Source organism: Rhinatrema bivittatum, chromosome 4, assembly GCF_901001135.1.
Source record: "Rhinatrema bivittatum chromosome 4, aRhiBiv1.1, whole genome shotgun sequence".
Lineage (NCBI taxonomy): Eukaryota > Metazoa > Chordata > Amphibia > Gymnophiona > Rhinatrematidae > Rhinatrema > Rhinatrema bivittatum.
In genome coordinates this window covers 217,323,565-217,350,046 of record NC_042618.1, presented here as the reverse complement: position 1 = coordinate 217,350,046, position 26,482 = coordinate 217,323,565, and the positions used below count along the sequence as shown (strand labels likewise).

General features: G+C 44.3%; 1 protein-coding gene across 2 annotated transcripts in view; it reads right to left on the bottom strand.

The window, feature by feature from the left end:
• IGF1 (insulin like growth factor 1) overlaps positions 1-26,482 on the bottom strand; it is a 231,667-nt gene that overhangs the window by 77,830 nt on the left and 127,355 nt on the right. The gene's annotated exons all lie outside the window — the stretch shown is intronic.

The following is a 26,482-nucleotide window of genomic DNA, read 5'->3' as shown; positions in this document are numbered from 1 at the left end:
CTAAAGGGATCGCATGCGAAAAGTCCCTTTTCGCATGTGATACCTAGATCGGGGCAGAGTCGGGGCGGAGTCCGCACCAGAAGGGGAGGAGTCGGGGCGGCATCAGGGCGGACTCGCTGACGGCGAAAGGTAAGACTCCTTATCACCGCCAGTAGAGCGCCCAATAGCACCACCTTTTACGGTGGTGCTATTGGGTGCGAAAGCCAAAAGCGATAACACTGCGGTGGTGCGATTGCTGCCGGCTTTCGCAGGCCCAGTACTGCGCGATTCTCAAAGGCCTGCGATTTTAGAAAATCCAGGCCTTAGTCTATAGCAAGGGATTCAGTTTTGCTCTCTCAGTCCCCTTTCCCCACCCACATGAGTTTCCCGTCTGCCCTCCCTACTCCCCGGTCTATAACAGTCTCAATCCCTCACCCCCCTCTCCCCTAGATTCAAAAGACACATGGAACCCATATGGCATTAGGCCTGTTGTAACATGTAATGGGTATGGGCTTGGCCCTCAGAAAGCCATGAATAAACAATTGCAATATAGTAAACTTCCTATATCAAAAATAGCACTAAATGCCAGCACTCAAACTACAACCTTACCTACAAAAAGGCAACACTGCAAATATTATACGAGGTTCTAAAATACCAATATGCCTCCTATTTAGAAAACAAAACAAGTCAGGCTGCCTAAAATACCCGTAAAATAAAATTAATTCATATACCTAAAAATATTGTATAAAAGCTTTTAAAACTATGTAAGTCCCTTCTTCAGATGTCAGATCAGAAACATTCACATCTAAAGACGGATCCTATATTGTTTTAGTAACTCACGTACAATATTTCTGAATAATACTTTCATAGCTCCAATAAAAGCTATCACAGACTGCCAAGAATACAGTTTACCCCAAGAGACAAATTTGCCATGTCAACACAACACTAACTCCCAGGATTCTACAGCAACAGCCCTACCCAGGAAAGAACAGTATTGCAAAATATTACATCAGGCCCTAGAAGACCAATACACCTCCTATTGAAAAAAGAAAGAGACGGACTGTTATAGACCACTAGAAACCATAAACTCGCAGAATCCTCGATCACACATACAGAACACAGACAGACCCTTACCAAAAGGGGGGTCACAAAAAGTATGGCAAACCCCCATGAATCCAATGTATCACTAATGAATAAACCCCCACCCTCCTGACCCCCCCAAGACTTGCCAAAAGTCCCTGGTGGTCCAGCGGGGGTCCTGGAGCGACCTCCTGCACTCGGGCTGTCGACTGCCAGTATTCAAAATGGCGCCGAAAACCTTTGCCCTTACTATGTCACAGGGGCTACCGGTGCCATTGGTCGGCCCCTGTCACATGGTAGGAGCAATGGTACCCTCTGGGGAGGTCCTCCCCAGAGGCTCTCTCTCTCTCCCTCCCCCGCCTAGCTCAGAAATGGCCAAACACGTTATTGCGTGCGTTAACGCCATAACGCATTTTGATGAATGATGCGGTAAGTTAGCTGGATAAGTAATTCTGCCCTGAAATGCACATTTCCTACCTACCACTTATCCTGATCGTGGCGGCTGTTAAATGCAGCTAGATATTCAGCCATCACCACTTAGCCGGCGAAGTGGTATTGAATATCAATCTCTAAATTTACAATTTATAAACAGTTAAAACTAGAAGCTGTATGTAGAGAGAGAGAGAGAGAGAGAGAGAGATTTTACTTGGTGCAAAAGACCAGATAACCCTTGTTTCCCTGCTGGACTGCTGTCTGCAACCTTTTCTTTTAAGATATAACATTTTATTTCTTTAATTTACTTGACTTTTTTGTTTATTCTATACCAAAGACTTATAATCGTCCTACTATTTATTTTTAAAATTTGTGTGAGGATTTATTTTGCGCTTATTTAACAAAGTACTAAATGTATCCTTTTATGCAAATTTTTCCCAAGTCTCCTAATAGGGAAATTGTCTATAAATGTAGATTTGAGACAAGGGTGGATGGGAGGTGGGGAGATAAAACAAACAAGGAAACAACTCTATCACATTCCCAAAGAGCAATTATACTTTAAAGCTAACCTCAGCAAGTAAAATAGTTTGGCAAGTTAGATCCCATTTTTCATCCAGTACAAAATCCTGCTCTCACCAGCTCTTGCTTCAGCAGCACACCCTCAAGACTAAATTTATTCTACCCTTGCCTTCATATTTATCTATATTGCAACAGTTCCTCCATACAAGTGCTTTGGTGATTCATGCTTCACTTCAAACAAATAAACCCCTTCTTCAACTACAAACAAGAAACAACTCTCACACTCTCAAACAGCTAAACAGTATGATTTTAAAACGCGATTACACTCTCAAACAGCAAATAATATACTTCAAAGCTCAATCACAATGTATTGCATTTTGCCAGGAATGGATTCTGAGCATTAAAGAATTTGTTTAGCTGCTATACCTTTTGCTACTGATAGAACGTTTAGAAGGTAATTTTCAAAGGGACTTCTGCAGGTAAAACAGTACTATACCTGCAGAAAGTATCCTTTTAAGAATTCACCAGCCAATATTTGCATAAGATTACACATTCACCCTGTATGTGCATAATTTGAAGCACATTTTGGAGAGACATTCTGGGGAAGGAGAGGGGACTGGATTCTGGATAGACCTGATTTTCAAAAGCATTTACACACTTAAAGCTGCGTTTTACATGTGCATACGTGCTTTATCCGTGTAAGTGGGCTTTTGAAAATTGCTACAATATATGCCATTGAATAGTCAATATTTATCTGTGTTAAGTGCACTTTTGAAAATTGCTATGAGAGTATGTTACATTTACGTGCATAACTCCTTTGAAAATTCACCTGAATGTTCATAAATTGTACTGCAAACTTTCTCCACACAAAGTTGCAGGTGAAACTTTGTATGGATTGTTTTCGGGGGATAATTTTCAAGTGAGCTTATGAGTTTAAGTTTGCTTTGAAAACTGCTGTAACTTAGGAATATCACTGCGCACAAATTTCTGAGGGTGTTATACAATTACCCCTTACTGTGGAAGCCTTTTAAAATCTACCTCACTAGGTAGATTTTAAAAGTGTTGCTTGCGCAAAAATGGCCACATACAATGCGAATTTTAAGGCTCTGCGAAGTACGCACGCACATACCCATGCACGCATCAAGAATAAGAGGGTGGGAAAGGGGCGGGGCATGGGCAGCCATGGGCGCTCTGGGGCGGGCCTAAGACTTACGCGTGTAACTTCGAATTTTAAAAAAGCTGCACATGGCGCACGTCCATGTGTTATCCGCGTAACTCTGCTGCAGGCCCTGATGAGCAGCAAGTCTAGAGATCTCAAGTTTTAGGGCTTTCTGCACAGCGTAAAGGTTTGGTGTCGTGGTGGGGGGAGGGGGGGTTTACAGGACGAAGAACCAGAGGGGTCTTGAAGGCCTCAATATCAACTGGGCAAACTGGTGGACTAATTGGAAAAACTAGGTTTTCCCTCGCGCGAGCATGTTTTAAAATCCGCCTGCATATGTGCGTAAAAGACGCTAAAGCCTAGCGGAAAGACGCGCGGGTCATTTACTCGAGATGCCTCTTAAGATTACAGGCACACATACGTGCACAAGGGGATTTTAAATGACACGAGCATATTTGCATGCATGATATAAAATCGCAGCGTATCACCGCTCGCGCGTCGATACGCGTGCTTATGGGCGCACGCACGTTCCCTTTCAAATTAGCCACTAAGTATTTTGTTAAATAAATTTGCCATTATTGGAACCATCAAATCCCAGATGTGGACTAACTTATTCCAGGGTCCGGATTTGCCTGAGGTGGAAGTTGCCAGTGAATTGTTATTGCTCAGAAAAAGCCATTCACATGGGGGAGTATCTGTTCGGGAAATAGCTTTCTCTATCCAGTAAAGAAATTCACCAGGAAATACTCTGAGCCAAATCCACTACACCATCTGCTTGACCATGTTTCAAGAGCCCTAGTAACCAGTGAAAGGTAGGAACTGACTCCCAGCTACTGGTTCTATTTCATGTACCCTAAGTTGAGGTTATACATCTGTAGCTCTGAAGCAGCATTTTAATCTTCCTAAAACTATGGGTGAATATTAGTTTAAGCTGATTGTCATTTTTGGAAAAATCCAGGAATTTATGGGTGAAAATCAGTTTAAACTGAAAATGAAGGCCCCTATACATATCCAAAGAATAACTTCATCTTTGGGTGCCACACACCACTGTTGACACAGTATCATAGTCTGGTCTTCTCTGAACCAATATTTACTCCAGCTACACGTTTGTTGTTTTTTTCCCAGCTTTCAGCTCAATTGAAACCTTTGGGCTATAGACCTCAGTGCCATGAGCCTTCTATCGTAACTACCTTGGCTTTCCCCCCCCCTTGTTATATACATTCCCCTCCCAATTCATTTATCCCAGCTATTGCAGCACAATCCTCAGCCAGAGGCCATGCAGCAGGATTCCCCTCCAGAATCCTGGAATTTGTGGGCCTTAAATCCAGCCACAGGATTGTTGCCATTGCACGATGACTGGGCTTCTCTCTCTTCCTAGGGACTATGAATGCTGCCTCTGCAGTATCCCTAGGCCTGGTCAGCCTGGGGGACAGAACACATATTCTGGAAATCCAACCTGGGTCCAGGTCATGGCAGTATGCTGCACTTGGAACTAAGCTACCCAGGTCTGTCCCCAGCTAGGTTTTTAAAGTAACTAAAGAATATGCTCTGTAAAATGCTTTTTCAAGTTATTTTCACTTCAGGCTTTCTGGGATGATTTTGATGACTGAAACACAAGATTGGCCTAAAATGTTTCTCAGTGATTTTATTTGGCAATTATATTTCCTTTGTTTCCATTAATTTTATTCTCTGGAGTAAAAAGGAAATCCATAAATTTGGAGAAGGGTGTGGTCATGGGGAAGCCTAATCCCCTTTCAGGGAGTCTGGTTTAGCTCTTAGATGCCATACATTGCACTGTGACAAAGGTTTGTTAACACAGGTTGTATCACACATCCTACATCTTGGCTAAATAAAGTACCAAAATACTTTAATTGTCATGCCTGATAAGTTTAGAATTCAGTTGATTGCAGATGGGACATGCACTATATTTAAACATTGGGATGGCAACTTTCAAAGCTGCGTGCGTGTGCATGTGTGTGCCCAGGGACGCAGCTATTTTATAACGTGCTCGTGTATATGTGTGGATGATATAAAATAGCCTGACCATGCGCACATGTGCACTCAAATTTAAGTGGGCACGCGCCTATGCGTGCAAATGCTGCTTCTACCGCATACGTTGGGGGATTTTAAAAGGCACACACGCCGTCATTGCCCATTTTACCAGTTCATTCCCAGTTTGCCCAGTTAAGGGATAGGACTTCCAAACCCCTTTGGTGTAATAGTCTTCCTCCCCCCCCCCCCCCCCCCCCCCACCGTTAGCCCCGGCCATTAAATCCTCACTGATCTGCCTAGCTTTGTTTTATAAGTTACGCGTCATTCATAGCAGAAATAAACTTATGCAGCAGGGGGCCCCCAGCGCGTGCCAGTGGGCGTAAGTATTTGCACGCAAATTTTACTTTAAAATCACAGAACGCACATGGCTCGTCCAGACCATGCCCATGCCCTGCCCCTTTTCCAGAAACTATTTGTGCGGGCAGCGGCATGTACCTGCGTACCCGGGCAGCTTTTAAATTCTACTCGGCGTGCGAGAGCCTGACATATTCACACATCCCCTAATGTTCATCGCACATCAGGCTTTTAAGTCTCATTACATAGGGCTTTGGTTCAGACTCCAAATTATTTTGGCAGCCCTTTTCTGGATTGCCTCTAATCTGTCTGTACCCTTAGGAGATATGATCTCTAGAACTTCACACAGTACTCCAAGTTCAGTCTCACCAAGGCACTATTACCCCCTATATTCTACAGATTATACCTCTCTCTTTGCATCCTAACATTCCCCTGGATCTTGCCATTGCCCTGTCACATTAGTTTACAATCATGAAAATCAGATAAGATCAATCCAAGATCTCACTCTTGTTTGATGCACATCTATATCTCAACCACCACTATGAACTTTTTCCTTGGATGGATATCTGTACCCTAAATTAATGATTCTACACATTTTTTGCACTGAGTCTTAGCTGCCAATCACTTGTCCATGCCAAATATTTTCTTAGATTGCTCCTCTTTTTGTCTACTCTATCAGGAGTGTCCACTCCATTAGAGGTATTAATATCATCTGCAAACAGACACACCTTTCCTACTAAAGTTTCTGCAATATCACATGAAAATATTGAACAGAACTGGCCCTCAGACTGTTCCCTGAGGCATTCCACTGATAATCCCTCTTTCTTTGGGGTGAACTCCACAAAGCCCTGTTGCCCAACACTCAACTAGATCATAACCTGTCAGTCACCTTGGGACATTGAAGATTCACAAATAAACTGAGTATTCTATGTAGGACAGTGTCAAATGTGCTACTGAGTCCAAGTATATGACATCTAGTCTTCTCTCCTGATCTAATTCATTGGTCACCCAATCAAAGAAATTGAGTAGGTTAGATGCTGCCTTGAATCCCTCAACTGGTTGGATTCAAGATACTCCACTATTTTTCCCTTATTGACGATTCTATTAATTTATCTACCATTGAGGTCACACCAACATCCTACATATTTCCACTATCATGAAGAAAGATGTCATTTGACCATTGCTATTCTTTTGAAACTAATCCTGTCTCTAAAGGATGATGGAAAAAAATGGTCAGTGAACTTCCAAACTTTCTTGGAACTCCCTTAATGTAACCCCCAAGGGTGGAACAGAAAAGGGAGAGCTTTGATATTTTCATAGAGCTAAAGTTGATAATCTCCCTCACTTTTCCTTCAGTGGCAGTCACACATGAAAGAATACTTTTTCTCTGTATTGTGATTATTAAGAATACAAGTGGTTTCCCCGGAGGAAGGGGAAAGAAGTAAGTACCATAGAATTGGTTTTGAAAACTAATCAAAGATAAAATTCCGAAATACGATAGATGCTAATTCACAGTAGTAATAGTAATTACTTAAACTCACATTAAATGTTATTTATTTAAAAAATTATGAATTGGACAAGCTTCTTTTGTTAACAAGTACATTTTCTTTAAGTTCTTTCCAGAAACACCTGTAACAAATTCAAGTGGAATATTCAAAGAAGATATTTTGTAAAGACCCCTGGGCTCATTACCATTATGGCCTAAGAACTCCTTTAGCTAGGGACAGTGTAGATTGGAATAGTGGGGGAGGACCCTTTGGTACAGCTCCTCCCTTTGAGGCTGCTGGGATGGTTATCCTCTGGAGGTTATATAAGCAGCTCTCTGAGAGACTGGAGGCAGTGCTTTGTGTTTGAGTTAGGTGGCAGTACAGGTGTGTTTTTCTGTGTTTGGATTTTTGGCCTACTTGGAGGATCCAGGCAAAGCCTGCCTGGGGATCCTGAGCAAGGTCGGGAGGGTGCACTACCAGTCCACTACCTGGCTGGTTGGGCTTACCTCTGGGTTATTTTACCAGGTTTTTGCCTTTTTTGATAGCAGGAAGCAGTGAGAGACCCTTGGTGTTGCTTGGGGTCAAGGCACGGGCAGCCCTGCCCTGCCCTTGAGGGGCCTAGGGTAAAGAAGACCTGCCCTTCTGTAACCTATTTTAGGAAGTAGAGGAATGGCAGTGACACGATTTAAGGTCATTCCAGTGGGTTTTTTTTAACTCAGTTCAGGGGAAAGATTTTTTTGTTAAAAGAACCAGTAGGAAGTTTTCGGCTGCCCCTTCCTGACTGAAGAGGAACACAGAGCTGCAAGCTCCTGAAAGGATCCCTCCCATCATGAAATTTGAAAACAAGCCAGCTAGAGAGAAACTCTTCTAACAGTGAGTGGTAACATCTTGAGACCTTGGAGGATACCCACTTGGAGTCTTCACCCCCCCTGGGAAAGAAGATTTTGACTCTCTCTGTAGAGACTGTGAGTTACCCTTTTTACCAGTGTAACCCCCATCCCTTGGTGACGATTGCTACCAAATATTTGCATAACTCTTTGGGATTGGTACCTTCCCAAGCTAGCTGTTGGACAGTCTCTTCTTTTCAGGGCCTGGCTTCTTTGTTGAGTTGAGTTGAGATTACTCCCAAGGCCCTGAGTGCTAAGGGTGGCCCTGTGTGTCCTTTGTTCTTATCGCTAGTGTATGTCCCAGTGGGTGCTGGAGGTGCCAAATAAAGTTAACAGAGCCAATGTGTTAGTGTCCAAATAAATCATTAATGTTGCAAATGAATGAAAATGGCACAATACTGATCCTCAGCACCACAGAATATGTTCTTTTTACAGTATCTGCCTCATTATGTGCAGGAATATCAACTGTCAGAACCAGGGGAACTTCTACCCTGCAGGCCTTTGGAAAAACAGAATCCCCAGGTGGGCAGGACACTCTTCCAACTGGCAAGATATAAAGTTACTGTCTCTGCACAGAGAGATAAACTCTCTCTCTCTCTCCCCTTGGGTTAGAAGCACTGAACGGGTCTTCAAAGATGTTAGGCTTTGCCTGTACTCACAGTTAGTTGATCCCCGATGGGAGGGACTCCCCTGAAGCAGGACTCTCTGTGCTCCAGTCAGGAAGGAAGGGCAGCCAGAACTTCCTCCTGGATCTTGAAAAAAACAATTCTTCCAAACAACTGAAGATAACACCGGACAGTATCCTTACAGCAGGTCACTGGCACCCCTTTCCTCGTGGAGGGTATGGAGGGCAGGTCTTCCCTCATCTGCATAGCCCCAGAACCAGCATTCCCCATTTCCTGGGCCCAGCAGGTGAGCAGGCTCTAGTAAGGCTCCTGACACTTAAAATAGTAAATTCCAACAATGTACCCAGAGGGAAAAATCCAGACCAGCCAGTGAGTGGACTAGAAAGGAAAGACCCCTCCTGACCTTGGTCAGGATCACCAAACAGGGTTTTTGAATATAACCAATTAAGCCTAAAGTTGTCTGGGTACAATACCCGGATAACCTTAAATCTAACTAGGGATATTCAAAGATAGCCATTTAAATCAGGCTAAAGGAAGCTTGATAACTTTATTTGGATAAGTTGAGAGGGATACTTATCATGCTGACTATCCCTGATAATTTATCCAGCTAACTTTAGCCACATAAGTTATCCATTATACGGTTTCTGAATATTGTCTTCTAGATTTATAGCTAAGCTGATCATGTAGCTCTATGTGCAGTCCTGTGCAAAGTCCTGGGTTTACTCTTTGCCCAAATGGACTTTTAGTTACAAGTTTTTTTAAAAATGTGGACTGCATGTTCATGCAAGAAAATGGTTGGAAAACCAGAACTGTCTCAGCCGCTTCGATAACCACGGAACTACTGAGCTAGGTCTCCCTAATCTTGGACCCTTCCAGGGCTTTCCAAACCTGTCCTGGTGATCCCACAGCCAGTCAGGTTTCCAAAATATGACAATGATTAAGCATGAGATCAATTTGTATGCATTGAAGACCCAGCATAAGCAAATTGATCGCATGCATATTCATTGTGGATAGCCTGAAAACCTCCTGGCTGTGTGGTCATCAGGACAGGTTTTAAAAACCCTAGATTAGCCTATTTATTTGCTGCAGTGAGATCAGTCTAGACTGGTGTTGCAGAAGCCACCCTACAATACTAATCAAAGGCCAGTGGCACAGAAATATTTCTTCAGCTACACTATTTTTGACATTTATCCGTTAAATGCAGTGCCAGAGTAATCAATTAGGTCACTACTTGGAAGAAATTTGGCTAACAGGGCAAAGGAATGGAAAGGAAATTTATGGAGACAGCGGTATTATCTTTGGGTTCCCCATATTAAGAGACATGACAGTTAAATCTAAATTTATCTGAAAGGAATCTGAAATATTCAGTCAGGGGAAACTTGTCTTCATAAAGCAAGATGATATAAATGATTATATATGCTAGCTATTGCGCCTCCTTTATATGGCAGTAAACCAGTATGATCGGTGGCTGTCTGCATTTTGACTGCTTGACAACTTGAAATTACATCTGAATAAGGCATTGGACTATTAGAGGGAGATATCTTGAGCCCAATACTGAATCACTGGATAGCCGGATCAGTAGGACGTATCCGGCTATCTAATGGCTGCTGAATATCCTTTATGTTCAGTGGTGCTAGATAGCCAGATAAGTGACTTATCTAGCTATCTGGCTAGCCAGCTAACTTGGGGGTGGGCGATGGGCGGATCGGGGTGACGCTACTTATCTGGATAACTTATCTGGCTAAGTAGCGATTTTGACCCTTAGCTGGATAAGTTAACCAGCTAAGAGCTGGATTTTCTAAGGTCGCAGACATTAGAAAATCTGGCGGTAACGGGGGGCGGGGCAAAGCGGGGGGCAGGCCTGGGAAAGCCGGCAGCCATCGCACCACTGCGGTGCGCTAGCTGCTGGCTTTCGCACCGAATAACTACACCATAAAAGGTGTAGTTATTCGGTGCGAAACTGGCGGAATTAAAGGTCCTTACCTTTCACTGCCAGCGATGTCTGAGCAGTGTCGGCCCTGGTGCCGCCCTGACTCCTCCTCTTCCAGGGCCGACTCCGCCCCCTTAGTCTAGATCTGCTATTGAGCACATCTAGACTTAGCTGGATAATACTTATCCGGCTAAGCAGCGTTTCTATGCGGATATTCAGCTTTATTGTTGCGTTCGTGCCTCTTCTCGCCCCTCGCTCCACCCTCTCTCCTGGGATGCGACTCCCTTCGGCTCTGATGGACAGTGCAGCAGTGGCTTCTCTCCGCCTCCAGAGTCCCGGTTCCCCCGGGCTGGCTGACGCTTCGGATCCGCCATGTTCCTGATGATGTAAGACGCGTGCGCACGCTCCAGACTTTGTACCAGCAAGGGCGTGAACCTCGGGGGGCGTCCCCCCGAGGTGACATCATCCATTTGCTCTTTAAAAGGTCTTTGTTTGTTAACCTCTAACGAGTTAGCAATGAACTCTAATAGGAATTGCTTCGGCAGTCCAAGATACTTGCAACAACGATCCGAGTTAGCAAGGGGAAGCCTTCCCCACTGCTCGGCCTTTTCAAACTTACCAGGAGTACCCGCTCCACAGGGGCTCCGCTCTCTCTTCTTGTTTTCAGATTGCCAGAACACTCAGAAGACTCCTCATTGCCTGGAAGCGATAGCGGATGTTAACACAGTGAGTTCTATTTCATAGGAATCGGTACTCGCTCCACGAGGGCCTACATTCCTATAGTTCTGAAGACTCCCTTCTGTCCAAGACATTATCGCAGGTACAGAGATCAAGAGTTACATAGGCAAGATTGCGGATAGGAACCGGTACTCGCTCCATGAGGGCCCAAGTTCCTAGAATCTTCTACAGACTCTCTTCTACTCTAGAAGCCATTTCATATAAAACTATTGTGAGTTCTTATTACAGACTGTTAGTGGGAACCAGTGCTCGCCTACGGCTCCTGTTCCTGCATGTACTGAAGGCTCTCTGTGGCATAGAGACCATTGCAGACATCTACTATTGTGAGTGTACCATCTTGTATCCAGTATAGCCTGTCTACTCACTACTTCTAGTCTCTCTCTACAGCTCAGCGACCCAGAGATTATATTCCAGTATCAGAAGGACTTCAGCTTTGCCGAACACAGCGACTCACTACTGCCACCCCTGGTGGCCCAGCTTCCAGTCTAATAAAGAACTATTGGGGTAGATTTTCAGACCGCGCGAATAGGCGTACTTTTGCTGGCGCATCAGGCGCAAGCAAAAGTACGCGGGATTTTAGTAGATACGCGCGTAGCCGTGCGTATCCGCTAAAATCCTGGATCGGCGCGCGCAAGGCTATCGATTCTGTATAGCGGCCTCGGAGGGAATCCTCTAACGCCCTCCCCTCACCTTCCCCTCCCTTCCTCTACCTAACCCACCCGCCCGGCCCTGTCTAAACCCCCTCCTTACCTTTGTCGGGGGATTTACGCCTCCCGGAGGGAGGCGTAAATCCCCGCGCGCCAGTGGGCCGCTAGCGCGCCGGGACGCAACCTGGGGGCGGGTCTGGAGGGCGCAGCCACGCCCCCGGACCACCCCGGGCCGTAACCACGCCCCCGGGCCCGCCCCCAAAACGCTGCCGACACGCCCCCTAAACGCCGCGCGGCTCGGGCCCGCCCCCGACACGCCCCCGACACGCCCCCCTCACCAAACCCCGGGACTTACGCGAGTCCCGGGGTCTGTGCGCGCTGGTAGGCCTATTGAACATAGGCCTACCGGCGCGCAGGGCCCTGCTCGCCTAAATCCGCCCGGATTTGGGCGGATTTAGGCGAGCAGGGCTCTTAAAATCCGCCCCATTGTGTTTTTCTCATATTCTAGCCTAGTCGGTGGTTCCTCTCAGGATCTCCTCCTGAGGGCACTGTCACCTGCCATCGACCCAGGGATTCACCATTTCCTCCAAGTGGTCATTCCTTTCACTATTGTCACTCTGAGGGAGCCAACCACTACAGACCACTAACTCCTCTCATGTAAGTATTATACAGACAGCTACTTCTCTTGACAGCAGCTTATATATACAGATTGCTACTCCGTAGCAGGGGGCATGATAGATTGCTATCTCAGTAGCGAAGAGTATCATTATACAAGATTGTCAACTCCTCTTCCTTGGAGAGTTGATCCGTAACAGATTGCTAGTCCTTAACAGACTCGTAATAGATTGCTACCTCCTTTCCTTACAGGAGCATCCAACAGCAGTTCGCTAACAGATCTACAGATAGCTAGCTCCTCCCCTCTGGAGGAGCAGGTCATGTCATATCTCTACTCTTCCCCCTTTCAGGAGAACAGCAGAACAGATTGCTCTCTCCGCCATCCTGGCGGTGTGAGTGTCAGCAGATCGCTGACTCCTCTCTGGAGGAGGAGAGCGATAACAGATTGCTGACTCCTCCCTCTCCTGGACGAGAGCGATAACATTTATCCAGCTAAGTTATTTAGCTGTCTTGCTTTAAATATCTACCCCATTATCTCCACAGTTACCATGTTTACAATATCACAGCTGCATATCCATACCTAATAATGTCTGCTCAAATGCAGTGGGAAATTTAGGAATTTAAACAGACAGAACCGATATACTGTATATTATGGGGCGGATTTTAAAACCCCTGCGCGCGTAAGTCCCGGGGCTTCCTGTCGGGGGCGTGGCGGGATAACGCGGTGTTTAGGGGGCGGGGTGTGGCATTTTGGGGGCGGCGACGTGGGCTTGCTTTCGGCCCGGGGGCGTTCCGGGGGCATGGCCGCGGCCTCCGGAACAGCCCCCGGGACCGGACCACGGAGCGGGGCAGCCGGCCGACGCGCGCAAAGTTACGCCTGCTGAAAGCAGGCGTAACTTTGCTGACAAAGGTAAGGGGGGGTTTTAGATAGGGCCGGGGGGGTGGGTTAGGGAGGGGAAGGGAGGGGAAGGTGGGGGGAGGGCGGAGGGAACGGAGGCAGGCTGCGCGGCTCGGCACGCGCAGGCTGCCGATTTTGGGCAGCCTTGCGCGCGACGACCCCGGATTTTATAAGATACGCGCGTATCTTATAAAATTTGGTGTACTTTTGTTCGCGCCAGTGGCGCGAACAAAAGTACACGATCATGTAAGGTTTGAAAATCTACCTCTATATTATTTGTCAGTTTCAGACTATGGGGCCTATGTACTAAAGTATGTTAAAAATGTATATTAATGTGAATTTTTAAAAGCACAATAGTAATGTGAGGAGAACATGGAATTTACTAAAGGACATTAAGCCCTCTATGAATCCTACTTTCATGGCAGTAATGCATGTTCCTGAAGCTTTGGGTGGCTCCCAGTGTGGAACCTTGCATTGTGTAGCTATAATTCAGGTTACTCTTCCTTACATGCATTACTTTGCACTTGTCCACATTAAATGTCATCGGTCATTTGGATGCTCAGTCTTCCAGTCTTGTAAGGTCCTCTTGCAAATTCTCACAATCCTCCTATGATTTAAAAACAACTTATCCAAACCTTTTTTAAACCCAGCTACATGAACTGCACTAACCATATCCTCTGGCAACAAATTCCAGAGCTTAATTGTGCGTTGAGTGAAAAAGAATTTTCTCCGATTAGTCTTAAATGTGGTACTTGCTAACTTCATGGAGTGCCCCCTAGTCCTTCTATTATCCGAAAGTGTAAATAACCGAGTCACATCTACTCGTTCAAGACCTCTCATGATCTTAAAGACCTCTATCATATCCCCCCTCAGCCGTCTCTTCTCCAAGCTGAACAGCCCTAACCTCTTCAGCCTTTCCTCCTTGGGGAGCTGTTCCATCCCCTTTATCATTTTGGTTGCCCTTCTCTGTACCTTCTCCATCGCAACTATATCTTTTTTGAGATATGGCGACCAGAATTGTACACAGTATTCAAGGTGCAGTCTCACCATTCCCTTCTTAATAATTCCTAACATTCTGTTTGCTTTTTTGACTGCTGCAGCACACTGAGCCAACGATTTCAAAGTATTATCCACTATGATGCCTTGATCTTTTTCCTGGGAGCCATGTGTCATTTAGCACCATTTTGAATTTTGGCATTGCAGGGAACAGCAATCTGGGTTTGCTTCTGTGATGGAGAACCTTAGGAGTGTAATGAAACTAGCCGCCTAAATGTAGGCACTCAGCCTTAGTAAATCTTCAAAAGGGCTAATTTAGGAGCCTAACTCCAAAAGTTAGGAGTCTTAACCCTTTGAAAATTGGCCCTAGCCTGGGGCTTAGTTCATGTAAGGATACACGCGTAACTGGCTTACACTTCCAGGGGACAGAGGTGGGGAGGGTCGCACTTGTGTGCATACGTTTTAGGTTTTAAAAAAGTATATGCAGAAGCGCACATGAATAAGTTATGCCCTCTGAAGAGGAGGTATAACTTTCCGCAACTGAGTGTGTACACCAGTTACCCAGATATGTGAAAATTATTCTTCCCCATGACTTGAAATGCAGAACAAGGCTGACTTCATTTCTAAAAAGCTGGGTAAACATGCAGAAATATGATTTGCATTTTGTTTATTTTGTCACAGATAATGCCTAGCAATACAGATCATTTTAGCTGAAATGCTGAATGCCTGTAAGATGCATGAAGAGTGTCACAAAGCCTATTCTAATCCAGGGCTTCTGAAACCAGTCCGGTTTTCAGACTTATCCACAATAAATATGCAGGTGAGGCATTGACAAGTGCTGGGCCTCTGCTGCATGCCACGTGTGTCTTATGCAGATTCAGTGCAGGTAGTCTGAAAACCCTGACTGGCTGTAGAGTCATGACGACAGGTTTGGGAGCCCCCGCTTGAATGAAAACATCTAAGGAAAAGCATGCAAGCAATGCAGGCTCTCAGATTCTATTTCTGCCTGTCTATGGGTCTGCCCTTTGAGCGATTTCATCTCGCTACTCACGTGCACAGAGTCCGTTCAGTAAGCTGCTCACGACCTATTCAACAGACAGCAACTTATGGATAAAATGGAGCACTCTTCTACTTCCTTAGGATTTGATTGTTTCCCTCTCTCTCTCTCTTTGTGCCTCGCAGGAGCTCATTAAATTATTTATTCTTGGCCCGGCAGTTTCTCCTGCTCCTTTGTGCTTCCAGTTCAATCAGAATCAGCCCCCTTGTAGGACTACATGAGCCTTCATTCACAGCTATCCTGGTTTTTCCTCCCCTTCTCTTTACTCAGCCTAAGCAGTCAGCACGGTGCAGTCTTTGGCCAAGGTCCACAAACTGTAGATAGATACTTCTGGAATCCAGCTAACGAGGGCCCTAAGCCTGGCTACTAGGTATTGCCATTGTGCAATGACTGCAGAGCCCCCCCCCCCCCCCCCCCCCAGGGACTGCGAATGCTGCCTCTGCAGCAAATTCCCCAGCCTCGGCTGGCCTGGAGAGCAGAAAGGATCTTTCCCAGGAATCAAATCCAGGTCTTCCATATAACAGCACACAGCGTTGCCACTGAGTCACTGGGGTCGATCCACCGGGGCTAATTTATTACAGTTTTGGGCCAGTTTAGCAATATGATTTTCACCACTGAAAATACCAGAGTCCTTCCATTGATAAATCTGGGTGCAGGTTTTGCACCAGAGCCAAACTGGTGCAGATCTTTTAATAAGTGAGCTCCTCTATCCTGTCAGTTCTCTTGCTTTCTTGCTCTCAGAAACGAGAGAGGATAAATGGGCTCGGTCGAGCTCTCTGTCTAGACACTGCCAATTTCTGAAAAGACATTTATTTTCTCCCTGCTGAAAGCCAAAAAGTGAGTCTGCAAACAGGGTTAAACTAAAAGTCGGTCAAAAGTTACATTCGGCCTGGAAATGTATCAATCGAGTTAAGGGGGTTTAGGTGGTCTGCGCTGCAATTCACCAAGTGCGGCCAGGGGAGAGGATGTTTTGAATTTATTCCAAACCAACTCGCCCATCCCACAAACCTACGCTTCAATTTTTTTAATTTTTTTTTTTTTTTTGTCTAAGTAAGAGCTTTGCATGGTTTAAGTCTTTCTGGAGCTCATTGAATTCTATTTTGCCTGTAGACGCCAAGCACATTTTACTGAATGTGGTACTTAGTGGATGTAAGATGAGAAAATCGGATGATGACGAGAAATAAAGTGACCTGGGAAATATCAGGCCTAACACACAAAACTGACTCCATAATCTGAAGATATTGCAGTACTTTTAAAAAAATATCATAACGCATTCATCCTTTTTGTTATATGTTATGATGAACAGACCATACTAACCATTTTGTAAATAAGACTAGAAAACTGAGGCCATACAATTCCAATAGCTTGAACACTAATATATTAAATTCACTTGTAGTTGTGATGCCTTTTATTGGGCCAATGTGTAGAGAGTATTTTTAAAATTCTGACTGTAACTGTTAATAAAGAGGGTAACTTTCAAACAACAGTACGCGGCGTCATACATGTGTGTATAAGAACATGCCATACTGGGTCAGACCAAGGGTCCATCAAGCCCAGCATCCTGTCTCCAACAGTGGCCAATCCAGGCCATAAGAACTTGGCAAGTACCTAAAAATTAAGTCTATCAACCCAAAAACTAAGTCTATATGGCCACACGTAGATCAATGTAGTATTCTATAACCCGAGCGTATCACAATATACACAGATCTCTACACCGCAACATAGGATAAGTATACGCATTCAGTGCAAGTATACTTTTGCTATCTATTTAAAAAAATATACGCATATATATTTTACACATGAAAATAAAATAGGACTTGTGTAAACACGATTTACGTGCGTAAGTCGGTAATATTTTAAAATGCATGCATGGAATTGAATTCTCCAGGTCATTGAGACCCTCCTCCCCCTAGTTCATCTAGACCTCCCACTCAGCCAATAAACACATTTGCAATAGCTTACGCCACATAATTAGCAGATGTAAAATTACGCGAGTAAGTTGCCAAATGTACACGCACATCTTTTAAAATAGCAACTCCTGCGCAAAACCATTGGCCCTGCCCCACAGTGCCCTCAAACTGCCTCTTTTTAATGCACGCATAGCTGCGCATGAACCTTAAATTACGCGCAGACTTTTAATCTTGACAAAATAATGATTACACGAGTACAGGCTACCGACGCGCGTATATGCTAATTTTTACGTGTGTAACTCTGAAAATTCATTCCCTAGTGTGCAGAAATGTTAGTACTTATGAGTTGGGTCTAATATGCAGTACCATAGTAATAAGACATTATTAGTACATCATATATAATCTTTTTAGAGATTTCCAGAGACTACTGACGTGTCCCTGAATTTACTACTGTTTTGTCAAACCTTTACCCCCAAAACTCACTTAAGAGATAGAGCAGAAAGTACAAAAGTACACGGTGCAAAGCACCTTCCCCAAGATGAAGATTTCGTTTTGTATCAGAATTTTGAAGCGAACTGCAGTCTAAGGGGGCAATTTACTAAGCTGCAGTAAGGCTTTACCTCACACTAAACAGCATTTACAGCATGGTAAATGCCTTATCGTACAGATAATATGCAAAATATGAAATTCCACATGTTATCTCCTCCCCCCCCAAAACCCAGCACAACACTGGTATTAAAATGAACTAATTTGCATGCAAATGCATGCAAATGTGCCCGTTAATATATGCATCAAATATAATGGCTTGCACTGACATTGGCAGGCCATGATATCCTAACAGAAGTTAGTTATACTACCATAGATGTAGCTATGTTTCTACCGGAGCGTCAGGACATTAACGTATGTACTGATGCTCCCAGGGTCTTTCTTTAAAGAGGCTGGGTAGCCCCAAGACCCAGAACCCACTGGTCATAGTGCTTAAATCAATGGGGGTCTAGTGAGACCCTCTCTCCCATCCCTTGAGGAGACCTAAATGTAAAAAATAAAATTAAAAGATCACGGGTGCCCTGACGCTCAGTTTTAAACCCCTGACCCTCGGTAAAACAAAAGTGACTCCCCACCCTCTCTCCTCCACCTCTGGCCCACCAACCCATCTGGACCAGTAGCTTTAAGTAGTTGGTGGACTAGCCAGTCTAATATTGCCCCCTAATGATCCGAGTCCAATGCCTTCATTTTCATTGTGCCCCTACCCTACCCTAACTGCCCCTGTAGTCACCCACTTTCTAGGCTCCTAAATTTAAGAGCCTAGTGAAAATTGGCCTCATAGTAATATTAATATTACAAATGTATTCATTACTTTTTTCTAAGTCGGATGCCACTGCACATTCCCTTTTAAAGATGGATGAATTTGACAGAACCTTTGTGTACCTCCACTGCACTGACCAACTGACCAAATGCATGTTCAGAAGTCAACAAGTATTCTTGACTAGGGATGTGAACACTACTTTTTTGATCTTCATTTCATTTTTCAGAGATTTTTTGTTTGTTTTTTGTTTTCAGGGTTTTTATTTATTTATTTTTTTGGTATTTTTTTGTTTTCAGGAAATAGTGCACATTATTCGTAAATATGGCACATTATGTGATGATAGTGCACATGTCCCGGGGCTTTACGCGCGTCCCGGGGCCTTTTTAAAATAGGCCCAGCGCGTGTAACCTTTTGAAAATCCGGCCCTAAGTGTGCAAAATTCTATGCTTGTCTGCCCAAAGTAGAATAGAACCAGCAGGGGTGGATCAAGACAGTCTGCATCCGGAGGTGAAGGATGAGATGTTGCCCCCATCCCAAAGGCGCAGCTCAGGTTGAATTATTGGAGGGGGCCAAGGGAGGGATCTTTCCTTTGGAGTCTGGCCCCTTCAGAGATTTGATATGCTGGGGAAGGGGGAAAGGCAGGAATCAAGTTTTGCAGAGGAGTGACACAGAATGTCAGTAATAATATTTCTAGGGAGCTGCCAGTCCTGCCACACTCCCAAGAACTCTACCACCTGCCAACTGGCCTATCCAGTCAACTCAATTGTCTTCCTGTCTGGTTCTCAAGGGCAGTTCTATAACAAAACAGGGTGAGATGGCCACCTCAGCTGACAAAATTTTGTAGGGAGCAGAAAGTTCCCACAAAATAACCCAGCAGTGGCCACCCTGTCAGCATGAAGAGGCCCTGTGCAATGGTGCAGTTTAATGATGCACTGGCAGACAATGCATGGAGATTTCATTTTGAAATCTCTGTGTGTCATTTATGGTATGGACTGAAACTGCCACAAAACAAGTGTGAATCTCGTAGCTGCTGAGGTACCCGCAGCGCCAGCCAGCTCCGTATTTTTAAAGTTAAACACCATGGGGCCGTTCCCTTTGAAAATATACTTGCAAGTATGCTAGCTGCAGGGTTTAAAAATTAAACCCTAAATTAGAAGTTTAACATTGCACTTTTTCTTCTTATTTGTAGCAGCAGTGCTGGTTCCGTGAATGCAGAGTAATGAGTATCAACAGAGCGAGGGAACAGAAGACCAAAATGAGCAGAAAAAGAAACTGAAAGTCATTTGTGCTAGTTAGATGTCAGAGGGCTGTCAAAGGCATTACCTGGAATGTAAGGTTGGGAAAACATGTGCTCTGCCAGACCAGATGAATCAAGTGAATCTATAAAAGCTTTCTATGGCAATGTACTACCGATTATGGAAATGAAAATAGAAGCCAAGGAACACACGTGAGGGAAGACAATGTCAGTTCAAGAGCATTATGAAAATCTAAGGCAGTCTCATAGGAATAATAAATTGATCTTAGAAATTTAGAAGATTAAGTGCTGAAGTTGACAATGTAGTACACAATTCCAAGTGTATGTATGAGGGAAGGAGAGAGGGAGAGGATGCAAGATATTTAGAACCTCAGATATGCCTTTTTTTAAAAAAAACAAAGGATGTGATTATATTTCTTTGATGAACTTGAAAAACTTTTGACCATACATTTTTTAGTCATTAATTTGGAAGAACTGATCTTGTATGGAGAGCAAGAACTCTTTCCCCCCCAACCACCACCCCCAGCAAATATAGACAGATAGATACAATATTGAAAGTGCGAGGCTGATTAGGAAACTGAGATATACTACATAGTGTACTATTAGAGGACACTATAAAAGTGCAATAAATACAAATGTTTTAAAAGGCTAATATTAGTTACTTGAGGTGAGTAAATGTAGTAATTCAGATTAGATTTGATTTATGAAGAAAATAATTTAAAGGTAAAATAAAAACAATCAAAATACATAAACCATTAAAAGTGGCTGGCAATGACAATATATGGAGATTATGATAGTAGTCTATGGCTACAGCACTTGTCAAACTGTTTTGATAGGTGATTGACAGATAGCTCAGCCAATTAGCATTCACTTCTTGGTTAAGTCTCCCTATTAGCCCCTCCTCCCAGCCAATTGGTGTTCACTTCCAGTCAAAGCCACACCCCTTGCTCCCACTTAGCTCTGTCCCTTTGTTACCATCTCATGAATATTAGCATAGCCCCACAAAACACGCCCCTTTTGCCCCTTTTGATGATGTCACAATGAGACAATGCCCCTTTTTGCTATTTTACAAATAAAAATAAAAAATGAATGACTACCATAGCCCAAGTTCAAACCAAGGTCTTTAGATGTTAAGACTAAATCACTTCCATCTGAGTTACCGTAGTTTTAGGCAGAGGCAAGAGCTTCAAAACTGATATAAAACTTTCTTTCAGCACATTTTCTTTTGTAAAAACAATGCGCATGTGCAAAACTACAGTGAAGTTACTGCGCATGCTCAGAGTGATGTCATACATTCAAACATGGCTGACTCTGCATGGTCCATCTCTGTTAACAGACATAGCTAGTGTCTGAGCATGCTTGGGGTGATGTCATTCACTTCAAAGTGGATTATATCCAGGTACTATAGTTATTGTCCTGTCCCCAGAAGGCTCACAATCTAAGTTTATTCCTGAGGTAATGAAGGGTAAAGTGACTTGCCCAATATCACAAGGAGTGGCAGTAGGATTTGAACTCTGGTCTTAAAAATCAAAACTTATTTTTTCCATAAAGTCAGACCCAGCATGCAGACATCAGGTTAATCATTGAAAAACATCTATTAACAGCAGGAAACGACATACTGCCAAGATGGCAGTTTTTGTATGGGGTCACGAAATGACATCACAGCCACACATGAACAGTAAAACCAAGATAAGTTTCGATTAAAATAAAAAACTTTTGATGTTTTACAAGCAAAATTCAAAAAATGATTCTCAAAAAATAGAATTATGGGCTCATGAGACCAATGATTATAAAATATGAGGACAAAATAGAGGAGTAATATCAAATTAAAATAATTGATGCAATGCTCCCAGTAATCTCTCAAGTGATGGTCTCTAGATATTGGTGGTAGTACACCTTTTTATTTAGAGTGGTTTTTTTGTCCACCTATCAATTGACCAATCAAAGTTTGATAAGTGCTGTTGCCATAGACTATGTTTAAAAAATGTCAAACCAAGTGCTGTAGCTGAATTGCATATCTGCATTATCCATTGACTGCACCAATGCCACCACATTTCAGAAGAATGTGCAGAGTAATATACATTTTTAGAAAAGCATTGCCATGCATGGTCTCTTGGTATCTAATGTGATCTTGAATTAGCAGCCATTATGATCCTTTGGCAAGCCACACTACAGTTTTACACTTTGAAAGGCCCTTTACAATTTTGCAGTCTCTATCACCTTTGTCAACCCCGACCCATCTGTTCACTGAGCTGTAATGGCATAAGCAGACAGCCTCAAGCCTAACTGACACTGTTCTTTTTAAACCCAGTTTAACTGAGATGTTTCTTTACTGACCTGATGACATTAGTCAGAGTTGTATTGTGTTAGTCCAATAGGAAGGCATCATCTTCAACTTGTCTGTTAATCCTTATTTATACATAACAATGTGGAAATGAAGGGGATGGCTTAGCTGCCCAGCAATATACACTACTGTGTGTTTAAATCTGTTATCTGACTCCTGTTCATTAGGATGGCAGTGACTGAGTTCACTGAGGTACCTGGTGTGGGGTTGTCTGGAGAAAAAAAAAAGTCCCAGCTGTTGTATAATAGTGACGCATACTGGTTGACTTCATGGAGCCCTTGCATTAAGCTCAGAAGGAAACCATTGCCTACGGTTCTTAGCTGAGAAATGCTGTGACTATGGCTAGGCTAAGGGAAAGGTGGCCATGAATGAAAGACTATAGGTCAGCCTCAGCCCCCACCCCCACCATCCCATTGAATAAATATACCTAGGAGTCCATTTTCAGCTGCTGTGTGGCACTGCTAGTGAGCCGGATAAACATAACTGGCTAACTAGCAGGGTATATTCAGCAGCACGATCATGCTGCTGAATATACCCGGCTATCTTAAAGTTAGCCAATTGAGGTCATGTGATATGGTGGGCTTGATTAGACGTCCACAAGTCAAGCTCCGGGTGCCCCTTTCAAATTCAGCATTTCTTCTGCTTGCGGTTCTGGGTTGATTGGAACCGAAACTGAGGGGAGCAAATCTGCAAACTATGGGCAATTTTTTGTAAAAAGCCTAGTAGCGTAATAGCAACAAAATCAATTAGAAAGGAGAAAGACAAGCTGAAGGCTCCTGAATCTAAAATGGATGCCACAAGTGTGGAGGCGCCAGACATTCCCACCAATGACACACAAGAAGAGAAAATAACAGCGGTGGTGGTAGCGGCTTTGGATCCCAAGCTCTCATGTATCTCTGAGCAAACAAATGAGGTACAAATCTCAATGGCTGAATTTGGGGGTCGGATGGACATGGTGGAAGATCAGAACACAGTGATTGAGGATGGGCTGGTGAGTCTGGAAAGAAAAGTAGCAGTATTAGAGAAAGAGGCCCAGAACCGAGATGACAAAATTGATGAACCTGAGAACCACCCCCATAGGTCCAACTTAGTCTTCATCAGGTTCTCAGAAAGCATCCCTGAACAAGATGTGGTACATATATTGAAGTCCAATATCCACAAAAAGTGCAAGAATAATCTCAAGTCCTGGTCAATAATTTCACTGTAAAAATTATACTTTTATTCCGGCAACTCCTTTGAGAAATTTATACTGTTTCTGACACAGATCATCGTTGTTAAAATTAATCCTCCCTGAAGCAGCCGGACTGGCGAAACACGGGTCCGTGTTGGGGGTCTGTCTGCAAGATTTTGCGTGTAATTTGAGGAGTTGCCGGAATAAAAGTATAATTTTTACAGTGAAATTATTGACCAGGACTTGAGATTATTCTTGCACTTTTTGTGGATATTGGAATTTTTGAGTGCAAGCGGTGCTCCAGTGAATTTCTGGATTTGACATATATTGAAGTGCAAGATAGCTTCCGAGTTCTTTCTCTCAGACTGCATGGCGGCTGTGCTTATTGAGTGAGCATACTGGCCAGGCCCAAAAATGGTGGTCAACCAGAGGCCCAGAGTTGTCATTGCGAGGCTGCTCAACTATGCACAGAAGTTGCAGATATTGCAAGGCTATAGAAAGAAAAGAGATGTGCACTTTGAAAATCGGAAGATTTTAATATTCCAGAACTTCTCACTGTGGGTTTCTAATCAGAGGAAGGAGTTCTCCCTGATGTGCACAGAGTTAATGCACAGGCACGTATGCTTCACGTTGCAATACCCAGCTCAATTGCAGATCTGGCATCATGGAACCATACATGTATTTGATACAGCGGTTGCTGCAGTGGAATTTGTGAAGTCACTGCCAAGCAGTGTTCTCGGTGGGGAGCATGACTGACAGCACAGGAACTCTGGAAAATCGTGTCCTAAGCGCTTAGGACTATAGATAAACACAGCGTTACAGATGAAGGAGATGAGCAGTAGGGATGTGCATTCGGATTGACCGCATATGGAAAACGCAACTCAAATTTTTTTTTTTACTTAAAAAAAAGATGGGGCGTATACGAGCAGATTTCCGACATAAATGAACATAGATATGTCGGATACGGCGAATCGCCATGCGCGCGCTTTCTCGCCGCCATTACCTGCGACTCGAGCTCGGAGCCCCGGATTACCTGAAAATGGCGGCGCCCCTGCGGTAACCATGCCAACCTGTCTGACCCTGTCCTGTGAGTTTCAGTGACTCACAGGAAAGGGTGGGACAGGTCGGCATGGATACCGGAACGCAGCGAATCTGCGTTCACCTTTTCAGAGAAGCACTGAATGCAGCGAATCGCGCTGTCATTCCGTGCTTCTCTGAGGATTTCCTGACGAGCCAGCAGCACTATAAAAGCAGCAGCAGCACGAGGACTGACGGACATTTTCAGCGATTCAGTGGGGAGGTGGGATCGGGATCGTGCAGGGTGGGCTTAGGCAGGCTGAGGCAGAGAAGATAGCAGAACCCGATTTGATAGACAACACAGAACAGAACCAGATTTGATAGACAACACAGAACAGATTCTTTGTTAGGGAAAAAAAAAAAAGAACATTCTTATTGAGTGAGTCTGTACATTTTATCCTGGGCAGTGCCAGGCAGGGCTGGCAGTACTCTGCCTCATATTTGCTATTTTTAAACAGACTTAAAAGCATTCTCCTTGAGTGGTTCAGTGCTGGCTGGGCAGCAGTTCCAGGGCTGGGAGTACTCTGCCTCATATCTACTTTAGTTCTATGTGCACTGCAGTGCACACAGACAGACACATTCCGTGCATTGCCAGGCAGACAGTGAGGCAGTGGGCATTGTAAACAGAGTGAACATTGCCCTTCAGCAAGTCTGTTACATTTGCTATTTTTAAAACAGACTTAAAAGCATTCTCCTTGAGTGGTTCAGTGCTGGGTGGGCACTGGGCAGCAGTTCCAAGGCTGGGAATACCCTGCCTCATATATACTTTAGTTCTATGTGCACTGCAGTGCACACAGACAGACACATTCCGTGCATTGCCAGGCAGACAGTGAGGCAGTGGGCATTGTAAACAGAGTGAACATTGCCCTTCAGCGAGTCTGTTACATTTGCTATTTTTAAACAGACTTAAAAGCATTCTCCTTGAGTGGTTCAGTGCTGGGTGGGCACTGGGCAGCAGTTCCAGGGCTGGGAATACCCTGCCTCATATATACTTTAGTTCTATGTGCACTGCAGTGCACACAGACAGACACATTCCGTGCATTGCCAGGCAGGCAGTGAGGCAGTGGGCATTGTAAACAGAGTGAACATTGCCCTTCAGCGAGTCTGTTACATTTGCTATTTTTAAACAGACTTAAAAGCATTCTCCTTGAGTGGTTCAGTGCTGGCTGGGCAGCAGTTCCAGGGCTGGGAGTACTCTGCCTCATATCTACTGAAAAGGAAGCTTGTTCTCTGTGCACTCACTGCACACACACAGACACATTCCGTGCATTGCCAGGCAGGCAGTGAGGCAGTGGGCATTGTAAACAGAGTGAACACATTCTCCTTCAGTGGTTCAGTGCTGGGTGGGCAGCAGTTCCAGTGCTGGGAGTACCCTGCCTCATATCTACTTTAGTTCTATGTGCACTGCAGTGCACACAGACAGACACATTCCGTGCATTGCCAGGCAGGCAGTGAGGCAGTGGGCATTGTAAACAGAGTGAACATTGCCCTTCAGCGAGTCTGTTACATTTGCTATTTTTAAACAGACTTAAAAGCATTCTCCTTGAGTGGTTCAGTGCTGGGTGGGCAGCAGTTCCAGGGCTGGGAGTACCCTGCCTCATATCTACTGAAAAGGAAGCTTGTTCTCTGTGCACTCACTGCACACACACAGACAGACACATTCCGTGCATTGCCAGGCAGGCAGTGAGGCAGTGGGCATTGTAAACAGAGTGAACATTGCCCTTCAGCGAGTCTGTTACATTTGCTATTTTTAAACAGACTTAAAAGCATTCTCCTTGAGTGGTTCAGTGCTGGGTGGGCAGCAGTTCCAGGGCTGGGAGTACCCTGCCTCATATCTACTGAAAAGGAAGCTTGTTCTCTGTGCACTCACTGCACACACACAGACAGACACATTCCGTGCATTGCCAGGCAGGCAGTGAGGCAGTGGGCATTGTAAACAGAGTGAACATTGCCCTTCAGCGAGTCTGTTACATTTGCTATTTTTAAACAGACTTAAAAGCATTCTCCTTGAGTGGTTCAGTGC